Below are 20,474 nucleotides of genomic sequence, written 5' to 3'. Positions count from 1 at the left end.
GATGCTCTGACACAGTTTTAACCATGTCCCTGATCCGAGGACATTGCCAGAGTTGTGTCATGGTCAGGTCATCGAAAAGTTTACAAACAAAAAATCAACAGCGATTTAATTTAACTTCAAAAGAGCTAAAGTAGTAAATTAAATCAAATATAATTATTTTTGCATATTTTAGGAATTGTTTATAGCCCAAATCTGCTTAAACCAGTTGCGCTTTTAATTAAGAACATGATCAGCAAACGTTGATAGCATATAGAATACGAGTATTGTATTGGAATGTATTCTATGAAAGTGAAAACTTCTTCATAAATATTGCAGTGAAACCAGTCTTTATTTATTTCTTTTATTTTAATACAGTAGACTTTCAGTAATTAGAAATCTTTTGAATCTTACAGAAATTAGAGTTGAAGATTTTTAAGTTATTAAAGTAATTGGAGTGAGTCTTTAGTGCTTACTATGATTTTAGATAGATATGAAATGCAATTTATATGAATTTCACGGTATTATTTAGTAACGTTTATTTATTTTTATAATTTAAAATAAAGTAAAACAAAAGAAATCCATTAGTACATTTTATAACTTTTCACTTTTTTTATTTTTAAATTTTATATTTTATTTATAATAGTTACCTAAAAACAAGTGGTTCTAATTTACGAGTATTTACTGTAGTATTAGATGTTGATCCAGGAAGTACTAAAAAGAAATGCTAATATTGTTTTCAAAGTCTATTATTCAACGTTGCATACTCTTAACAACATATGTCTCGATATTTCATTCACTTGCTTCGAGTTGTTTCAAAGTGACTTTGAACTCAACTCGTAATTTTGAGCAATTTGGGTCACTGGTGCAGGGCAGGCCCGAAAAATGCAAGGACACACTTACATCTCGCATCTCGTTCTCTCTCTCCCTCTGACACACTCTGTTTGTCTGTCTCTTGCTGCACAGCTTTACGTGCCATTGCAGGCATTGCAAGCTCAAGTACACGACCTTACCCCTGCAGACGACGAGCAATACGATGGCGATGTCGATGCCGACGACAACGTCGACGTCGACGTCAGACTCTGTCTGAAGCTGCTTGCTACCGGTAATAATAACAAGTCAGCTTTTGCTTTTGTTGCTGCTGTTGCTGCTGCTTCTTCTGCTGCGACGTGTGTGCGTGCTTTTTGCACAATTGTTTTGCGCCCGGCCAGCGAGCTTATTACTCGTCTCGTATTTACATTTCTTTTGTATTCGCATTCGCAATGAGTATTTCGTAAATTCCAAATGGGCTTTTTGGGGTGGTGATGGTGAATGCCGTTTTAATAGGGTTGTAGGGTTGCTCTGTTATTCGATGACATAATTTAGTTTCAGATCCTATAGCTCAAGGACACCAACGAAATGTTGAAATAGAATATTTCATATTTATACATAAAATACGTAGTACGTTGGCACGATAGAAAAAGAGAACGATAACAAGCCAGTTGACAATTTTTCAAGTCTTGCATTCGCATACAAGTGCAGTCAGCAGCAGCTACTATTTGTAGTACACACACCTATCTGTATGTGTGTGTGTGTGTGCGTGTATTCGCATGACGAAAAAAAATGAGGTCAATGATTTTGTGCCGCCATCGTGACTTATCGACGTCGCGATCAAACGAGCAGCCGAAGCGCACTTCGTGTGCAAGCGCCAAGAATCGAGACGAGCACAACGATAACAACAACAACTACAAGCTAATGAGCGTAAAAACTACTGCGCTCTTTGCATGCAAGCTCGTTTGCTCGTTCTCTCTCTCTTTTACTCTCCCACGGCCGCGCGCTAATTGAAATGGACTCGCGCACTCATTTGATTAACAGGCAGTTTGTTGTTTTTGTAGTTGTAGTTGTATTTGTTGTTATTGTTACATGGCGTGCACAACAAAATTTTTTATTCATGCTCAGCTACATTGTGTCTACTTTGTGTAAACGAGATATTTGTTGTTGGTTGCTGTTGTCGTCGTCTTGCTTGTTGCTATTTTGTTTGAGTGTAATTACGCCGTCTCTCTCACGCTTTGACATTGATAAGCTTTCGGCTTTGCTGCCGCCGCCTGCGAGCTGCGCTGCTGCCGGCCCAAAGCATGACAGTTGCCTCTGGCTGACTTTGACTTTTAGCTGTTTGTTTATTTTGTTTAATTTTTTGCAAATGTCTGTTTGCTGGTGATTTGCATTTGCAGTTGCTCACAGTAACACCACACTGTAAATATATTTTATTTTAAAGATTTTCTAAATAAAAATGTACATTTCATTAGGCAGCCAACTGCATGTGACAGCCATTTTGAAAGTTACTCACATGTGTGTGACGTCAACATGAGAAAGCTCTGCCCACAATCGCATGCATACGTGCGAGTTTACGCATACAAGCAACAAACATGCATTTGCATTTGTGTTTGTGCATTCTTTGTATGTTTTTGGCTATTTTCGTACACTTGGCATTAATTTGCAATCAAATGAGAAACGCAAAGAAAGCAAAGCAAAGACGTCGTCAGCGTCGACGTCAACAGCGCCGCAATCTACAGAGCTTTGTGTTTCGGTTTGTGCGGAGTCAACGTCAAGTGCATTTGCCAACGTCGACGCAGCTGGTATTAGTGTTAGATTGCCTATATGCCAATGTGTGTGCGTGTGTGAACACGTTTTTATAGGTTAATGACACAAGCGGCTGCAACGACAGCAACAAACTAGAAACTATTTTATATACTGTTTAATTGCATTTAAGGCAACAACAACCCCAAGTGCAGCTGTGAACTCTCGCGCTGCAATAGAAAATAGTAAAAATAAAAATACAAAAAAAAGTGAAATTATTATTTACTGTCGCATTTGTGTTGATAAGTTACACAATATTCTCTCTCGATTTGCAGTCTGGCAAATTGATTTGGCGCCACTGTGCTAAGCAGCATTGCTGCTAAAAATAAATTATAGATTTCAGAAAACAAGAAGAAAAAACGAAAAAGAAAAACATTAACTATGTCAGTAGTGTGTATGCACAAATGTTGTACATGCTTTCATAAATACATACATCGAAATGTATATGTATTTCTTTTTTATTAGCTACAAACTGAAATAAAAGTGCCAGGAATTTGTTTTCGAAAGCAACAAAACGAATATTTATAAGCAACAACAACAAAAAGTGCTAAGAATACACTTTTTCTTATTAGGCAACAACATAAAGAGAGCGCAAAGCAAAAGACACAGAGAGAAAGAGAGAGAGAGAGAGTGAGTGAGAGTGAGCTCGCGGCACACGCAAGAGCTTTGGAATTGCAGAGGCGACAGACAAACCAACTAACACACAATTTAAGCTCCCGATCTGTCTCGACTAACTGTTTGAGCCATTAGTGAACGCCGTCGCAGTCGACGTCGACGTCGACGACGACATCGTCGTTGACTTTGCGCTGTTGCTGCATTCTAAAGAGTCTGAACAACTTTCTAACACGATGTTCATAAGCGCAGCTTAGCAAACAAGTTTCGCTCGCACTCACACTTAATGGCTGTTCTCTTTTCCTCTCACTCACTCGTTTGCCCAATGGTTTGCTCGTTTCTTCATTCTTTACTTTCTTCTTGTTTAAAGTTTTTTATTTTTGTTGCTGTTGTTGCGTTGTAGCTGTTGTAGCTGTGGCTTGTGCTGCTCACTTTCTTTCTGGCCTTCTAGAAATGCGTCGTCTGCAGCAGCAGCTCTCGGGTGAAAGTTGTTGTTGCTGCAGCAAAGCGTGATTTTCCACTTTTTCTTTAGCTTTTGTTTTCTGCTCAAATTGAACGAGCAAATAAAGTGCAGCAGAGATTGCTGTTGCTTTTAGCATTTTGATTTATGTTGCTGCTGATTGCTAGCAATTTTGATTTTTGCATAAATTTCCCATGTATCCAAATCAGAAAATGATTGCGACTTCACATCAACATCGACAATTTTGAACTTGAAATTGGCCCAAGCGAAAGGCGCCCAAATCGCCAAAGACCCCAATGTGTGGAAAGTGTGAGAGCGAAAGGCAACTATCGATTATTATTATCGCAATCGATCGATAAGTGCAGCCAAGTGAATGCCTCACAAGATCGCAAGATCACGTTTTCTATTAAGCCACAAAATCTGTTGATAAAAAGAAAAGTTGCCACATTGTTTGCAATTTATTTTGAATACTTTTGCAAGTACTTTGAATATTAAAAAACAAAACTTTTATTTTAATCCACAATTTCAAGTATTGTGAAATTAGTTTATTTTTAAAATATTTGTGTTAAATATAAAAGAGTAACTTTTTAAAAATATTACCTATTAAAAATCATATTTTTTGAAATTCAAAATTTATATAATATAAAAAAATTCTCGTAAGCATTTAAAGAAACTATTAAATTCGCAAACACTTTGGATATTAAAAGCGCCTCTTAAATTACATATTATTAGGTATTTAATAACTTCTGCGACACCTATAATTAGAATTTACCATTTATTTACACGTCTCCATAATTGGATAAAAAAAACTACAACTTTTAATCGCTGTATAGTTTCACTTTTGTTGCCTTGGCATTAATCGGCGCCCACAATTAGCATTAAATGAAAAAATAAAAAATGTATTTAAATTGGAAACACAAAAATACGAGTACAAAAATATCAATAATATTTCTATAATTTTTTGCACATCATCCATCTCTGGCATTGAGAACTTTGTGGCAATTAATGCGAGCTGCAAAAAAAAGGTTGATAAATCATTGCCAAAAAATATAGAAAAATGGAAATGGAAGAAGTAAAGTTTGCAAAACTATTTATTAAATAAATTGGTGTAGATGATGTAGAAGAATTTCCCTTTTCCCAATGATTGTAGAAAATAAATTAGTCTTTTCCTCTGTGTATTCAAAACACCAAAACCCCAGTATTAAAAATTGTTGTTGTTATTTTAGTTTTTTTATTCGCTGACTTGATGAGCTCATTAAAATGATTTTCGCGCATTATTTGTGGGTTTTTTGCGCGTGTCTAATTTATAAATAACATTTTGGCTCAGACCTCAGTGAGAAACAAATACTATAGATGTGAGCGCAAGGTTCGTTCGTTTATAGTTTTTAATTAATTACAGCTGAAGCGTATCGCGTGTAACCCCCCAGATACTTAACCCCAGACTAAACCCTACTTCTTAACCCTTGACATCCCCCATTGCTTTGTGCCCTGGCACGCAATGTTCCCTCTTTCTGTCGAGGTGCAAATGAGTTGTCGCCCCATTTGCACTGTGATAAAATTGGTATTATAGAATTTTATTTTTACTACATGAATATACATAGCAGAGTATTTTACGAGTGGTTCAATAAAAACCGCTCGAAGGATCAACATTAAATAGTGCGAAAAACGATAGAGGAATATTAATGTCAATTCATTTAACTAGAATTCACAATTTGTTATATTCATGTAAAGTATTACGAGGATTCACTTCAATGAAAAAGTTGAGATCTATTTTATATTTTATCTATTAGCATACAGAAATATTATAAATACATTAAAACTATTGTAAGGAAAGCGCAGCAAAGCTACCTAATTCATTAATAAACAAACTGATTGATTTATTTCTCATTTCTTATCTTGCAGGTATGTTCCAAATATGCAAATCAAAGTCTTATCAAAGTGTCAACCGGGTAAGCCTAATGGAAAATAATAGTGATAAAGACAAGTAGAGTGAGCACGACAGATATACAGATATATATATAGCAGTATAAATTGTAACAGAAAGTAGGTCAACAACTTATAAACTTCCTACGCTTGCCATCGATTAATTAATATCGAAAACAATCGTTATTTAACCCTAGCAGCTTTCCACAGTTCATTTTCCGGTGTAAACAATTTCGAGTACTTCAAAGTCTCGATTCGATTTACGCACAGCACAAATCAAAAGCAATCGTCATCATGGTCGCCATGGGGTGTAATGAAATTCCATTGTGGAGCCACTTGAAGATACTTCACCCCAACTCTCACTCTCTTCCTCTCGTCAAGCGGAGTCGTTCCGTCAATTAAGACGAGCAGTAGTGAGCTTTGTATTGTATTTCTAATTCTTATATGCATAAGAGGGGAACAAAAACGTAATGTGGATGAAGAAAATTCTGTTGAGAACAGCAGAAAGCGAAACACATGACCCCAAAAGAAAAAAAAACCAAAAAGTTGTGAAGCAAACGTAGAACCCAAAACCCCAAACTCAAACAAATCGAACCAAACAAAGACGAAAATGTAACTACAAAAAAAAAAGAAAAGAAAAAGAAAAAATGTAATCATTGTGCGATTCGTTTGCAAAGATATTGAATTCAATTCTAAGAGTGTTGTCTTACATGTCCCGCTTTATCGAGTGCTCTTGCATTCGCTCGATGTCAACAAAGATTTAAAAGCAAGTCGAGAGCACTGCCAAACTTAATAAAGGCTCATTTAATAACATGAAGAGTCAAAAAATACTAAATAGTAATATTTTTATAAAAATTAAGAATATTGTTGCAAAATGCAAATAGCTGTAGGAAATTATTAATTGCTTTAAAGTTAAAATATTGACATGTTGAATAATTGTTTAGTATATTAAAATACTACTATTACTAGAGAGATAAGTAAGTATATAGAAATGTTCAATATTTTTCAGTATATTGAAATACTATAATTACTGCAAAGTTAAGATATAGAAATGTTCAATATTTTTTCAGTATATTAAAATACTATAATTACTGAAAAGTGAAGATATATAAATGTTTAATAATTTTATAGTATATTAAAATACTATATTTACTGAAAAGTGAAGATATAGAAATGTTCCTGCAAAGTGAAGTGAAATGATCAATAATTTTTTTTTTTTTAGTATATTTATATACTATAAAGCAATATTTTTTTGGCATATGCACAAAGAGTGTAGAAAGTACTCATGCTTAAATTCGCTTCACTGCCTCGGCTAAGCATTATTTATTTATCGGCACAAAAAATGCAAACTAAACATTGACCCAAATATGTCAATTAACCCAAATGGAGCAACAAAAGTGAACACAAAAAAAAAAACACAAATGGTGAAAAAAGAGAGAGAGAAAAAATTGACTAAAATAGCTCAACGATCAAAATTGTGCACTCGTCGTCACATGAAATTGACCAAAAAGACAGTGAATTGTCTCCCTTCCTCCCCTTTCATTGACCAACGCACTACCTAGGGAAAACGATGTTGTGTTGTAAGGCGGCTTATCAGTGATACCGGCATTTATTATGCCTTCATTGTGGGGAGAGGGGGGAAGGGATAACTTATCGCGGCGGTCGCATCTTGAAGGAGCTGGAGGCAAACGCACCGCAAACAAACGAAAAAAAAGAACGAAAAAAATAAAAATAAATGAGCAACAACAACAAATTCTAATCAGCACAATTGTGTGCGTGAGTGTGGGTGTGTGTGTGTGTGTGTGTGTGTGTGTGTGTGTGTGTGTGCGTCGACTATCTCAGAAAGTAGGGCAACACACACAAATAATAACCCAAATTTTGGAACGCACGCATTTCCGACTCACTCACCGAAAAACTGCTGTCAATGCGTCAGACAGAGAAAGAGAGTGAGACAGAGACGGACACGGACACGGAGAGAGAGAGAGAGCAATCGAATGAGCTTGTGTTAGAAAGAGAGCGTAGAACGCACCTACGCGTCATAGGCATTCGGCATCTTTCACTATTCTTTCGTAATGCTAAATGGGGTCTGTTCCAAAAAGTCTTTCGAAAATTTTCTTTTCTTTGCATTTACTTTACGCTGCGTTTACGTTGAGTTTGTTGAGGTGCGTGCGGGGGTGTTCTATGGGTTATAGGTATTCCCCCATCCCATTCACGTGAATAGGTTTTTTTTAATCGGATAAGTACCTTGCCGTTGCGTTTACTTCCTGGTTCTTTCTCTTCAGGTGAATGGCGCGTGAGTTGTGCGTAGGCCTAGTTAAGGTCTAACAGGTCTCTCTTTCTCTTTCAGTCTTCAGTCAGTTGGGCACTTTCACAATACCCGTTTTTTCTTTTTCTTTCTTTTTTTTTTTTTGGGCGGTCAGTTGCCCCTGCCCATGTTATGATTATCGTGATAAATAAATATAAAGAAAAACAAGAAAATAAAACCTGGAAAAAACTTGTTCCACTTGTTCAATTCTCCACTTGTCGCTCTCAGTTTTCGTAGGTGCTAAAAATGACTGAAGGCCAAACAACAAAATATAGATCAGCTGCTCTAATTGAATGTTCTAAATTACACTAGATCTTTTCATTTAGCTCGCATGCATAACACAAATATTCTAAATGTATTTATTTATTTTCATTTAGCTCTCATGTTCAAATGTTCTAAATTAATATATTCTCTACTTCTGTCTGATCTAATTATATATCTATGATCTAAAATAGCATAAACTGTTGACTACATTTTTGAAATAATATTTAAAGAGGTATTTTCTAAGATATTTAAATTTACCAGAATATTTTAGTAAAATTTTCACTTCAAGTCTTTTTTTAAACGAAAAATATGTTAGCCTAACTTTAGAAATTGTTTTACTATAAAACTCTTCGTTTCTAAAACTAGTTTAGATGGTGGATAATAAAATTTCCTTATACATCAAGACAACCCTGAAATAAATCAAATATCACACAATAAAGTCATCAATTAATGGACATTTATAAATGTTCTCATCTCTGGTGGCTTGTATTTTAGTACAGCGTACTAAACTCGTTTTGGGGCACGCACAATATATCGCAGCGTTTGTTTATTGACCAGCAGAAGGCAGTAAATACCGTCAAGTATAGCGCAATACCTTAGGCATTTCGATATGTTAATGAGTTGGAAACAAGACGAGCGACTAACTACACATTTCCTAAAAACGAGTTTTCATTATACTTGGGATTTTTTGTGTGTTAGCTTTTGTTTTTATCTCTTTGCTATTTGTCGTCGTCTTTTCTTTTGTTGAAAACCCATTTGGCCTTCACACTTGACCAAAGAGTTCATGAACTGTTTGGCGGAAAATACAAACAGCAGACTCGAGTTCACTTTTTGTTTTATTTGTATGTTTTTATGGGCTTTGCTTTTATTTTTTAATGATTTCAACTAATTTCGCGGGTTCAAGTTCAGGGTCGGAGTGTACTAAACAAGAGAGGAGCGCACTAAAAATGTTGTGAAGTGCGGAAGTGTTTTTAAATCGCCAAAAGTTCATTCAACTTCAATACATGCAGTTTGCAGGTAAAAACTCTCTAATTAGATATGATGTGTGCTTTTGGTGTTCAAGGGATCAATATATACATATATAATGGGGTGAAATACTCGAACCTTATTGCTTTAGTATTTTTCTTCTTTTTGGGAACTCTTATCAAAAGCGGCCAAAAATGCCAGTCAACTGACGATTGGTTTTTTTTATTCTCTTTTTTTTTTTTGTGTACACCACGCGAGAGATAACACAGTGCCCCACAATCGGACGGTTCAAATTGAGGTTAATGCGCGAGTGTGCGTAAAATAAACACACACACACACGGCACACACACTATACAACTACTCATGTGTCGCTGATAATGCACATTTGTGCTATTTATTTTGCTATAACCATTTTTGTTCTTGTTTCGTTTTTTTATTATTATTCTTTTCTATACAAGTGTGTGGCGGACTTAAGCAGCAACAATGTATAAACAGTTTTTTATTCTTTTTATAAGCTTTTGCACTTTTTTTTTGTATTCCCTGTATTCCGTCGCATTGCTGATAAGATAAGCGAGTCTCTGGCTTTCTTAGTAGTCACTGTAGTACCTCTCTTTATATTTTTGCTATACAGACATACATACTTACTCCCATTCTTGGCAACTGAAAGTGAAATTTTGCACAGAAATTGCAATCAACAATAAAAAGAAAAAAAGGCAGCCAATTTTATATTATTGCACATGGAATGTTGTCGAAGATTTGACAGGAAATGCCGAACAAAAATTCCTATAATAATAGAGAAATATTCTTAAAATATACTTAATATATATCGCAAAAATACTAAAGTGTATCAATAGCTATTTTTAGTCTATTAATATAGTACTACATTTAATATATATTATAAAGTACAAGATATACTTGAAAATGCCGAGATCAAATTTTCTATAACAAAAAAAATTTTAATTAAGAATCATAAATACGAATTTTACATACATAACCAAATTTATTGCAGTCGAGACTGGTCGACTATGAGATATACCAAAGTAATATAAAAAAAATACTGAAATATACCGACTTCTATATTTGATGTATCGATATAGTACTACAATTTTTTCGATTTTCATTAAACCCATATTTTAAAAATATACCGAAACATACCAAGACTACAATTAAAATATATCGCAGAATACAAAATATACCATAGATTTTAAAATATTCCAGATTGTCAGCCAAAGCAATTAAAATTCAGCTACCAATAAATTAGTTAAGTATGCTGTTGAAAATTTCTAAAAGTAATGTGTACAAAATTATTAATTTGAATTTGCGAAGCTTTTTCATCGATGACAATATTAATTGGCAAATATAAATATTGAAAATATATCTACTTTAAAGAATTAAAATGATGCCTGCAAATTTTCTTTACTGACGTCTTTAGTCTGCCAATAAGTTGGCCAAGATAAAGTCTTGTTTAATTTGAACAACTAATAATAATAAGATAAGAGCAACTCAATTCACTCGAAATTGAATCAGCTGGATTTATTGGTCAAGTAATAGTCGAGAGTTTCCACCTCATAGCCTTGAGCAAAACATTAAACATTATTAAGCCCACACTCGTCGAGCCCCCCGAGAGATGCTTCAGGAGCTACGAGTATTATCTTTTATGTACAATTTTTTTTTATCTTTGCTTTGCTTGCAATTAAAAAAGAAAGTGGCAGCTGTGTGTGGTGTGTGGTGTGTGGGCGGGGCAAGTGTGGCATGTGGTCTGTGCGCTGCAATTATAAAAATTTCTTAATTATGCGCCACACTTCATTCACTTCAGCCTCAACTCGACGGAGGCTCAATTGGAGCCAAGTTAATCATCGCATAATTATATAAAGAAAAGGTAAAAACAACAACATTATGCGAAAAATAAGCCTATGCGAGACATAAAGTAAAAGTAAAGTGGAGAAAAAATATCAAATGAAACTATGCCATGCTCAACCGCAAGGCAATTTGTAGCTGCTCGAATCGAGCGAAGGCTAAAGTCGCGCACCATTTCTATGTGGCGTTTAAAATCGCGCCAAAAACGCTACAAAAAAAAAACGCCATCAATTTGAAGTCGCGTTTTTTTCTTCGTGTTGTGGGTGTTGCTGTTGTCTTTTTTTTTTGTTTGTTGAGTTGTTGCGCGAAACCTTCGCAAAGCAAAAATAGTATTAAGCTAAACAAATACAGCAAAAACAAAAACAAAAATAAATAAATAAAAAAAAATAAAAATTGTTAAAAAGCACGCACTTGCCTCGTTGTTTGTTTAGAAAACAGCGAGGAAAAAAATGTTACAAGGTTAAACGCGGCCTGCGAATTTATTGTTTAAATTGAACAAATAAAAATTAATACTCGAATGTAATGAGCGCAGCCGCAAAACGCAGATTATGCCCAATAATTGGCACAATTGTGCAGATATTATAATTTTTCATTAATATTATACAATTATTTTGGAAGCGGACAAAAACTTGATTACATTTTGTTTAGTTCGAAAGTTAAACTTATAATTATGAAAAGTATTTTTAGCGAATCTCAATTTATTTTTATACATTATAACTTCGTGCCGGCAGGAAATGTATGTAACAGACAGAATGAGGCATCTTCAACCCTATAAAATATATATAATCTTGATCAGGGTCAAAAGTCGAGACACATGTTATGTTTGCACGCAGATCAAGTTTGTTTCAAATTCAAATCGACAAAAATTTAATAATTGACAATCTACTATATATTGAGTGTATTACTATGTCAATATACCAAATGTATCATGTGGTATCTTTGGAATTTTGTGGTATTTAAATTTGGTATATATTAAAATTCATTCCGCACTGTTTTTTGTGTATCTCACAGTCGAGCACACTAGACTCTAACTTTCTTACTACAAAATTTTCTACAGAATTAATTTATTATAGTGGAGAATGATTTATTTTTGAATTATTACCTAATGATAGCTTTATATTCTAAATTGTTTATTTTAGTGAATAGTAATATTATTATGTGATAGTAGAATCCATTATAAAATATTTTAAAATTTTCCTTTTGAATACTCCCACAATTTTTTTTAATTTTAGTACTTTCTGGGCATTCACTGCTTTATATTAATAAATTAATTTCTCACTTGAGTTTCTAAGACTGTCAGTTTCCGTATTTGGCACTGACCTTGTCGGCCCGGCACTTTGATTGATGTCTTTTTGGTTTGTAACGCTAATTAAATAAATTAAATCAAATGCTGAACAATCAAGTGCAGAGTTTAATTAAAATTTTAACGGTGAATTTGCAATGCTAAAAAAATACTTTTGCCAAAAGCCAAATTAAACAATGTGTCGAGCAAATCAACAAAAAAAAAAGGAAAAAAAAGTGTTGACCTTTACCTTTAGGTTTTCGCTTTAGCTTTAGCCCGCATTGTCTATTGTGTAATATGATATATGGGCTAAAGAGTACAGGTTACAATCCCCCGAAGTTGACGGTCCTCAACACGTGTTGATTGAAGCGCGTTAACTTCGCCTCTCAACTCTTTCTCCCTCTCGCCTTTGTGCGACTAAGAAAACAAAAGAAAAATTGCAAATAATGAAGGCAAAGCCACAACAACAACAACAATAACAATAACAATAGCAAGCGAATATATAGTATATAGTGTATTTTGGAGTCTATATAGTACACACTTGAGCCATACAAATTGTACGAATCATTCGAATCTGTAGTCACACACTCACATCGATGTGTAGACGAATAATTCAAGTACGAGTCGCGTATTTTTTCGTCAATGCGAATCGAAAATAATTGTAGGACCGTGCCTGCTATTTGTGGCAAGAGGTGGCGAGGCGACGGGCCGGGGGAAATCCCACAGTCCACAATACAATTGAAATTCACAGTAAATAATAAAAAAAAAAATAGGAAAGAGCAACAATAAATTTCTGTGGTTGTTTCTGTTATTGTTATTGTTGCTTGTGTTTCAAGTACAACGAGCAAAATGGCATTGCCAAAAAGTTAGACTGCGACTGCAAAATTTAAGATAATAGTAATAAATAATATTAAGAGCGGTATTAAAGTCCAAAAATACTAAATGCTTAGGCCACGAAAACGTGCCCAAAACTGAAAAATTGCATAGAAAAGTGTATGAGAAAAATGATTAAAAATTATTACGCACACAAATTGAAAGCAGAAATAAAGCTGAAAAGGTGTTAAAGAATTTAAAGAAAAAGGAAAATATTTTACTATTAGCTTAATCTGAGTTGAGTTAAAATTTTAAGGAATTGAAGAAGAACTTAAATAATTAATATTCTTCATTGAAAGTAATGCCATCAGGTAAAAGGTTCCAATGAATACAAACTATTGTACAGAAAATTGTGTGAGAGGAATTATTGACATTTGGTATATCGATATTTTACTATATTGGAAATATACCATATGGTGCAAAATATACTAAATTGTCAACTAAGATTCAAAATTCCGCTTACGAATTGAAAGTAAATCAAAAGCTGAGAAGGCGTTGATGAATTAAAAGGGTGGCGAAATTATGGAAATAATAATTTAATCGGAGTTAAATTAAAAACCTTTTTGGATATATTATATTATTCATAAAAAAATGTGAACAAGTATTTTAGACTAATTAATTCAAACGAGATTTGAAAGCTGTTATAAATAATTAAATTGAAAGTTAAAGGACCAAAAAATAATAAATATATATTCTTATATTCAAGGAAGTTCTTTAAAATCTAAATTAAAACAGTTTAATGAATTCACACGAGAAATTTATTTAATAATTACAACAAGACTTGTGACCATTCAACAACAATTTAAATAAAGTGAAGAGGCGCTAAGAGAGTGAAATGTACAAATTGAATATCAGAATGAATGGCCAAATGCGAGTAACACCAAAAAAAAAGAAGAAGAAGTGTGCTCCACACTCAACAGCTATGTAAATAAACGAAACTAGGCGTATATAAATATCAAGCATACGCAGCGTTTGACCAGCCACCAGCCAGTTAGTAACTATATAAATATTATAATTTCTGTGGCATTCACAACTTTATTATTGTTAGAATTTCGTTGTGATTGTTCTTGTTGTTATTGTTGTTGTTGTTGGTAGCAACTAAAAATCGTTAGAATATTTTGGCCAAAACGTTCATTGACCCGCACGTTCAAGGTTAAATGCTGATGCGTAATAAACTACAACAACAACAAAGGTAACTACACAACAACACACAACGCAACACAAGTTGGTTCACACTTTTTGGCTTAGAAATAACACGTTGCCTGAAGAGAAAAAAACGACGGAAAGTATAATAGAAGCTTGAACCATGTGCGTGCCTCGCAACTCGCAATCGGACTCGACATCGAAATCGACATCGGAATCAGAATCAGAATCAGAATCGGAGTCGGACTCGAATTAGAATTGGACGTTGAGAATTTTTACTATTATGCATGAGTTTTACGTTGTGTCTATGTGGCCCGGCTTCTGTTTCGGCATCTGTTCTATTTTGAAGGGGAGTTTCTGCTGCGTCAGCGCACACGCGATTTCTATTTTCGCATCGTTCGGTTTCTTGGTTTCGGTTTTGATTTTCGCTTTTTTTTTCGCGTGTTTTTCTATTTTGTAATTTCGTGTGCTGCGTGATTATTATTATTATTCTTATGTAGATTACGATGACGACGATGATAATGATAATGATGATGATGATGATGATGATCGTTGGCAAGCCAAAATTAAATTTGATGTTTACTTTAACTTGCTAACACTTGCCCCCTGGACTCCTCTCTCTGACCTCTCCACAATCCTATTAGAACAACGAACAACGAACAGCAGCAAACACTAGAGTGGAACCTTTCTAGTTTCGTTCCGAGTTCGGGTTCGAGTCTCTTTCATATTTATTTAAGCCATGTGCTTCAATTTTACAATTTGAGTCTTTTGTTGTTCCACTGGCTTTTTGTCTAAAACAGCGTTGTTATTATTATTATTACTATTATTATTATTATCGTTGTTTGCTTCTACTTGTGTGTGTGTGTGTGTTTGTTATTTTTTAATTAAAATAACAATGCGTCGCAATCAGAAGTGATTTATTAAATTTTTCTGACGCCATTCTCTCACTCGTCGTCGCTTTCATACGTTTTTTCTTTTTGGTTCTTGCTTTTCTTAGTGGGCGCCAAATATATTTCGCTTGCTGTTCCTCAGGCTTCGTTTAGACCACAGTTCGTTGCCTAAGTCTTTTGTTTTTGGCTACGCAAAAGTGCGCATGGAACAATTGGGAAATTTGTTATAGTTGAAAGCAATGAATAGCAAAGAAAATAGTATGCCGAAAAGAAAACATAAAAGAAATTAAAATAATTATATAATAGCTGCAAAATAATGACTTTCTTGCAATTTTCTAAGATAAATCAGCAAACAATAACTTAATTTTTATTCTTTGCTAAGTCAAAAAAAGAATTTCTTTCATAGCTTTGCATTTATTTAAAAGTTAGAGTAAAAAATCAATTTTTGATTATTTATAAATTTAAAAAAAAAGTCTTGTCAGAAGTGGGATTCGAACCCACGCCTACAGAGTAGACTGCGACCTGAACGCAGCGCCTTAGACCACTCGGCCATCCTGACTGTTGAGACCGCGGAAAATCGAATCCAATTGGAATACGTTTAGAAGAAGAAGAATGTGTGACTATTTATAAATACTACGACAAATTAACTTGATCATTTTTAGACGGATTTAAAAAATTTAATATTGTATATTTTTATATATTCGCCCACTCATAAGCCGAAACTGGGTTAACAATTATCTTTTTAAATATGTATAGCAATTGTTGCTGTGTTTTTTTTTTTGACTGCTTTCTGTTTGGCTCAAAGGCGTTAATTGCTGAAATTTCTATTTGAAATATTTGCACACCGAACAACAAAAAAAAAACAAAATGAAAAGATTTATTTGTCATACGGGACAAGCTGACAGCTGGGCGAGCATTTCAATTAGCAACACGCTTAATCTGCACTCTCGCATCAGCTGAGCTTTAAGTTGTACATGTGTGTGTGTGTGTGAGTGAGTGTGTGTGGGCTGCCGGCTAACGGTAAATAGGCTTGTGTCCACCTTTTATGGGCATGTTGAACTATTGAAACTTGATTATTTTCTGCGCAGGTGGGCAATAAAAAGATCAAACTTGGCCTACTGAATTCGAGTTGTTCGAATTGTTTTTATCTTTCTCGCATTCGATGGAAGCAACAATAGTTTGTTGTTACACGAAAAAAACTATTTAAAATTGTGATATAATAATATTATTATTTCGTTGGCATTCTCTTTCGTCTGTTATTCTGAGACGTGATTGAAATATCATAAATTAATAAACTATGATTAAATTTCGACTTCCGTAGGAATGACGAACAAAAGAAAAAGCGCTTCACAAATTCAAATTATATTCAAATATCGCGTGAAAGAAACGCAATAATAACAAAACTTGTTTTTCTTTATTGATATAAAATGAATGTGAATTAAATATTGACATAATTAAGATGATGATGATGATGATGATGATGATGCTAAAAGGAGCAATCCGAAGTCTCTTTTTGATACCTGGATTTTTTTTTTTGGCACGTTTTCTGTGTTCTCTAATTTCGGTAGCATAATTTAGATTTTGTATCTATCCATGTATTGTTGTCGTTCCGTAATTATCTGTAATTTTAAAGGCCTGTCATTGTCTTCATTTGTTCTCTCTCTATTTTCGCTCACTAATACTGTCCGTAAACTAAAGTTGAGTCTTTTAATTGCCTTAGAACTTTGAGCCCGAATTTCGTATGGCAGCTGCCGTCTGTTTCTAGCCACGGTCTTAACATTGGATATTATCTTGGCCAGTTTGTCAAAATATGTGTGTGTGTTTAAAGTTTAAAGCAACAACAGCTTGGCCAATTGGTTAGTTAGGTCTCTGGTGATGTCTCGACTGGTCTGGTCTGGTCTGGTCTGATCTGAGAGGTCGCCCTAACGCTATCGGGGCCAAAGCATCAGGCCACCTGCTGAATGAATGGAATACGGGATACGGGATACGATGAATACTAACCGGAACAAGAGCTCGACGCATTTTCAATGAGGTTCTCTTCTCGTTTCGACTTGCCAAAGGGCAGCAGCCAAAAACGGGGAAGTCAGCTTGTTGTTTGTGTCAGTCTTAAAATTGCCTAAATTTATTTCAATCCTTTAAACACTAATTTTAAATTAGATTCCAATTGCTCTTGCTCTGCATTCGGTTCTTTTCGCTTCGGTTTCGTTTCTTCACCATTTTGTCGGCGCTTTTTTCTTCTTGTAGTCTGTTAGCAGCTGTTACTCGTTTTTGGCCTGGCATCTGCTCAAATTGTATATCTTTTGGCTTTTGTCTTTTGTGTTTTGTCTTTTGATATGTTTTAAGTAGCTGGCAAATGTTTTGTGCGATTTTTATCGCATCTCAGAACCTTAATTGGCAAACAATGCAGAAAATGCAAAGCGCTCTTGCTCTCAACTTCGTTATGCCTCCATTTAATCAGACTCATCAATCAAGTGCGTAACACGCCAACGGGCCAAAAAGTTATTTCGTTCAATTACTCATGCCATAAATAATCGTATGAACAATAATTATAAGCACATATATTTAAGCAAACGAAAACGCGCATTACGCATACGCCATGTGTCCAACCAGGAAAATTAATGAAACGAAAGTTGTCAGCGAACAGTGAAAAGCGAATGGCGAGAAATTCAAAATGAAATGTCACAAAAAACACACACACACACAAAGTTTGTCAGACTTTAATGCATATATATTTTTTACTATATCTCTGTTTATTTGTTAATGCCCAAGAAGACCTAGACCTAAATACATTCCTCAATATGCTTTTACTCACAACCATTCACATTCATATTCACACTCACTATCCCGCACACACTCATTATTCATAGACAGACAGCGGGGCGCGTCTAAATATGACACTTGTCTTACGTATTGCGTGTAGAACTCTTTTTTCCAGGGTATCACGTGTGTTCAGCAATTGAGTTGTACAACACTGGAAAAATAAGAATTTCCCTGCTACTTATAAACGATTAAAATTTAAAAAAAAAATTAAAATAATAAAGTAAATTAATATGTAAATTCATACTATATCTAGTATATAAACTATAAATATTGAAACATGAGCAATATTTAGTATATGTGGTATTCATATATACCAATACATAGGGTATATAGTATTTATTGAGATACACATAATAAAACTAAAAATAATTTGCAGACATAATCCTAATAACCAGTTTAGTAATTATACTAAATATACTAGAACATATGGTATGTTATTATACCAAAAAACAGTATTTATGGAGCACAATTTAAATGTTTGTAATATACCAACAATCATTTAAAATGTCTTTCTCTTCAAATATAAAATATACCAATAACCTACATATTAATCATGAGTATATTTTTTTCAAGTATATATTTTCTAAACCATTTATAAAGCATTAAAAATGAAATATAAATATTTTCAACAATCTATTAAAAAGAGGTTTTAATTATAGTCATTCATTATATAGTAGGCACATGCTTAGTTCATTTATTATTTTCTAGTACTTCTATTGAATACTAAAAATTACCTTTTAGTATTTTTAGGACTGAAACAAAATACTTATTTAAAATGTTATCATTCATAAAGTGCTCCAAGCCTTTTAGAAAATACTTATACATCATTTTCTATGACTTTGATTTTATTTCTAATGCTTCCCTTTCCACTTCGCATTTTCCCCTTCTGAAATGTCTCAATTTTTTGTATGCATATCTTAATTATTGGCTCTGTTGCACCCCAATATAAATAAAGAATAACTTTCCAACAAAAATTTGTCACAAGCATTAACGAAAAATAAAACGAAGCAAGCCGCAAAACAAGCGACAAATTTTTGCACGATGCAGTCAGCCCTTTTTGTGATGACTTGAAAGGAATAATACAAGTATAATGAATATATTTGTAAGCTCTCAGACATTTATATAAATCCACAAAGAGGGTGTAAAAGAGAGAGAGAGAAAGGAGGTGGAAAGGCCGTCAGCAACAACATGAACAGCAAAGACACAAATAAATGTCAAATGAGCCACGGTTTTTTGATTTATAGGCTCTGCATATTTTTGCATACATGGATCTCCTCCAGTCCCCAGAGGCTTCTTCGTTTTATTTCTTATATTTTCGTTCAGGTTGTCCATCTGAAATGGAAACGAAATCGGGATTTGTGCAAAAACAAGCGCGACAACTTCTTCACTTTTGTTTGTGCCTCGTTATGTTTCTCCCCCTTTCTTTCCCCCTTTTGCTTGGGTCAAAGATTGTCTCTACCTAAACGCATAATTTGCATTTCGAGTGAATATGTTGTGTGTGTATTTGTATGTGTGTGTGTGTGTGCCGCGAAATTGATAAAGCTCGTTGTCTTTTGTCAAATGATTCAATTTCGTCGTTGACTTGAAATGCATTTCGAACAAAAAATACCCAAAAATGTGTTTTCTTGTTAAAATGTTTTTTGGGTGTGTTTGAAATGCAAGCGGGGATCGTTCTCTCTTTCTTTCTCGCTCTTTCTCTGTCTTTTAGGAGGCATATCAAAACTCAAACACACACACACACACAGACAAATGCAAAGTCCACTTCCTCGTCTACCCCACTGACCATGCCCCCCTTCCCTGTCCCTTTGGGCTGTCAGAGTTTACACATGTCGGCTTTTAGCTGCCTTCAGTTTTATTTATTTTATGATTTTAGGAAGGCGCAGTTTGGGTTTCTGTCTCCGACGCTGTCTCTTTTTTATTTTTCATTAAACTTCTTTTTTTATTTTGTTATTTTTATTCTTTTTGAGTCTTTTTTGTTTGTTGTTTATTAGTCATGAGTCGCGTTGCATGGCTTATGACAATTCCTTTTGCCTTTGCCTGTCACGCCTCAAAAATGTGCGTGTAATTAATCAAAGCCGGCCGGTTTCTCAACTCCCTCCCCCATCTCCCACTCCACAGTTGCCATACTGTCATCAAGTTTTTAATTTACAATTGAAATATGCTTCATTTATTTATTTTCAGTTATGCAATAGCTGACGTTCAATTGAATAAACTCAATGTGCTTTTGACTCCTAAGATCATAATTTATTAGGCTACTCTTTTTTTGACACTTAACTCAAATACTTTCTTACCTGTCACATTTCCAAATATACTGAACACATTTTTTCACGAAATATTGCAATTATGAAAGAAAGCAATAGTTGATTGTTTTCAACTTTGTACCCATATTCAAAAAGAGCAAAACAATGCGTGTTTATTCTTAAAATATACCAAATTAATGTATTAAAAATATACCAGAATATACTCAAGGCTATATTTGGTATATCG

General features: G+C 34.2%; 1 protein-coding gene and 1 non-coding gene across 6 annotated transcripts in view; one reads left to right on the top strand and one right to left on the bottom strand.

Annotated features, from left to right (window-relative positions):
• Positions 1-20,474, top strand: part of LOC132789949 (ecdysone receptor) — a 118,487-nt gene that overhangs the window by 77,286 nt on the left and 20,727 nt on the right. The window lies entirely within an intron of this gene.
• On the bottom strand, positions 15,644-15,726 carry Trnal-cag (transfer RNA leucine (anticodon CAG)). Its single transcript has one exon. It is a non-coding gene; the product is annotated as a tRNA-Leu (tRNA).

The sequence above is a fragment of the Drosophila nasuta genome, chromosome 3 (genome assembly GCF_023558535.2).
Source record: "Drosophila nasuta strain 15112-1781.00 chromosome 3, ASM2355853v1, whole genome shotgun sequence".
Lineage (NCBI taxonomy): Eukaryota > Metazoa > Arthropoda > Insecta > Diptera > Drosophilidae > Drosophila > Drosophila nasuta.
Note: the sequence above shows the minus strand (reverse complement) of the source record. Positions and strands in the feature narration are given on the sequence as shown.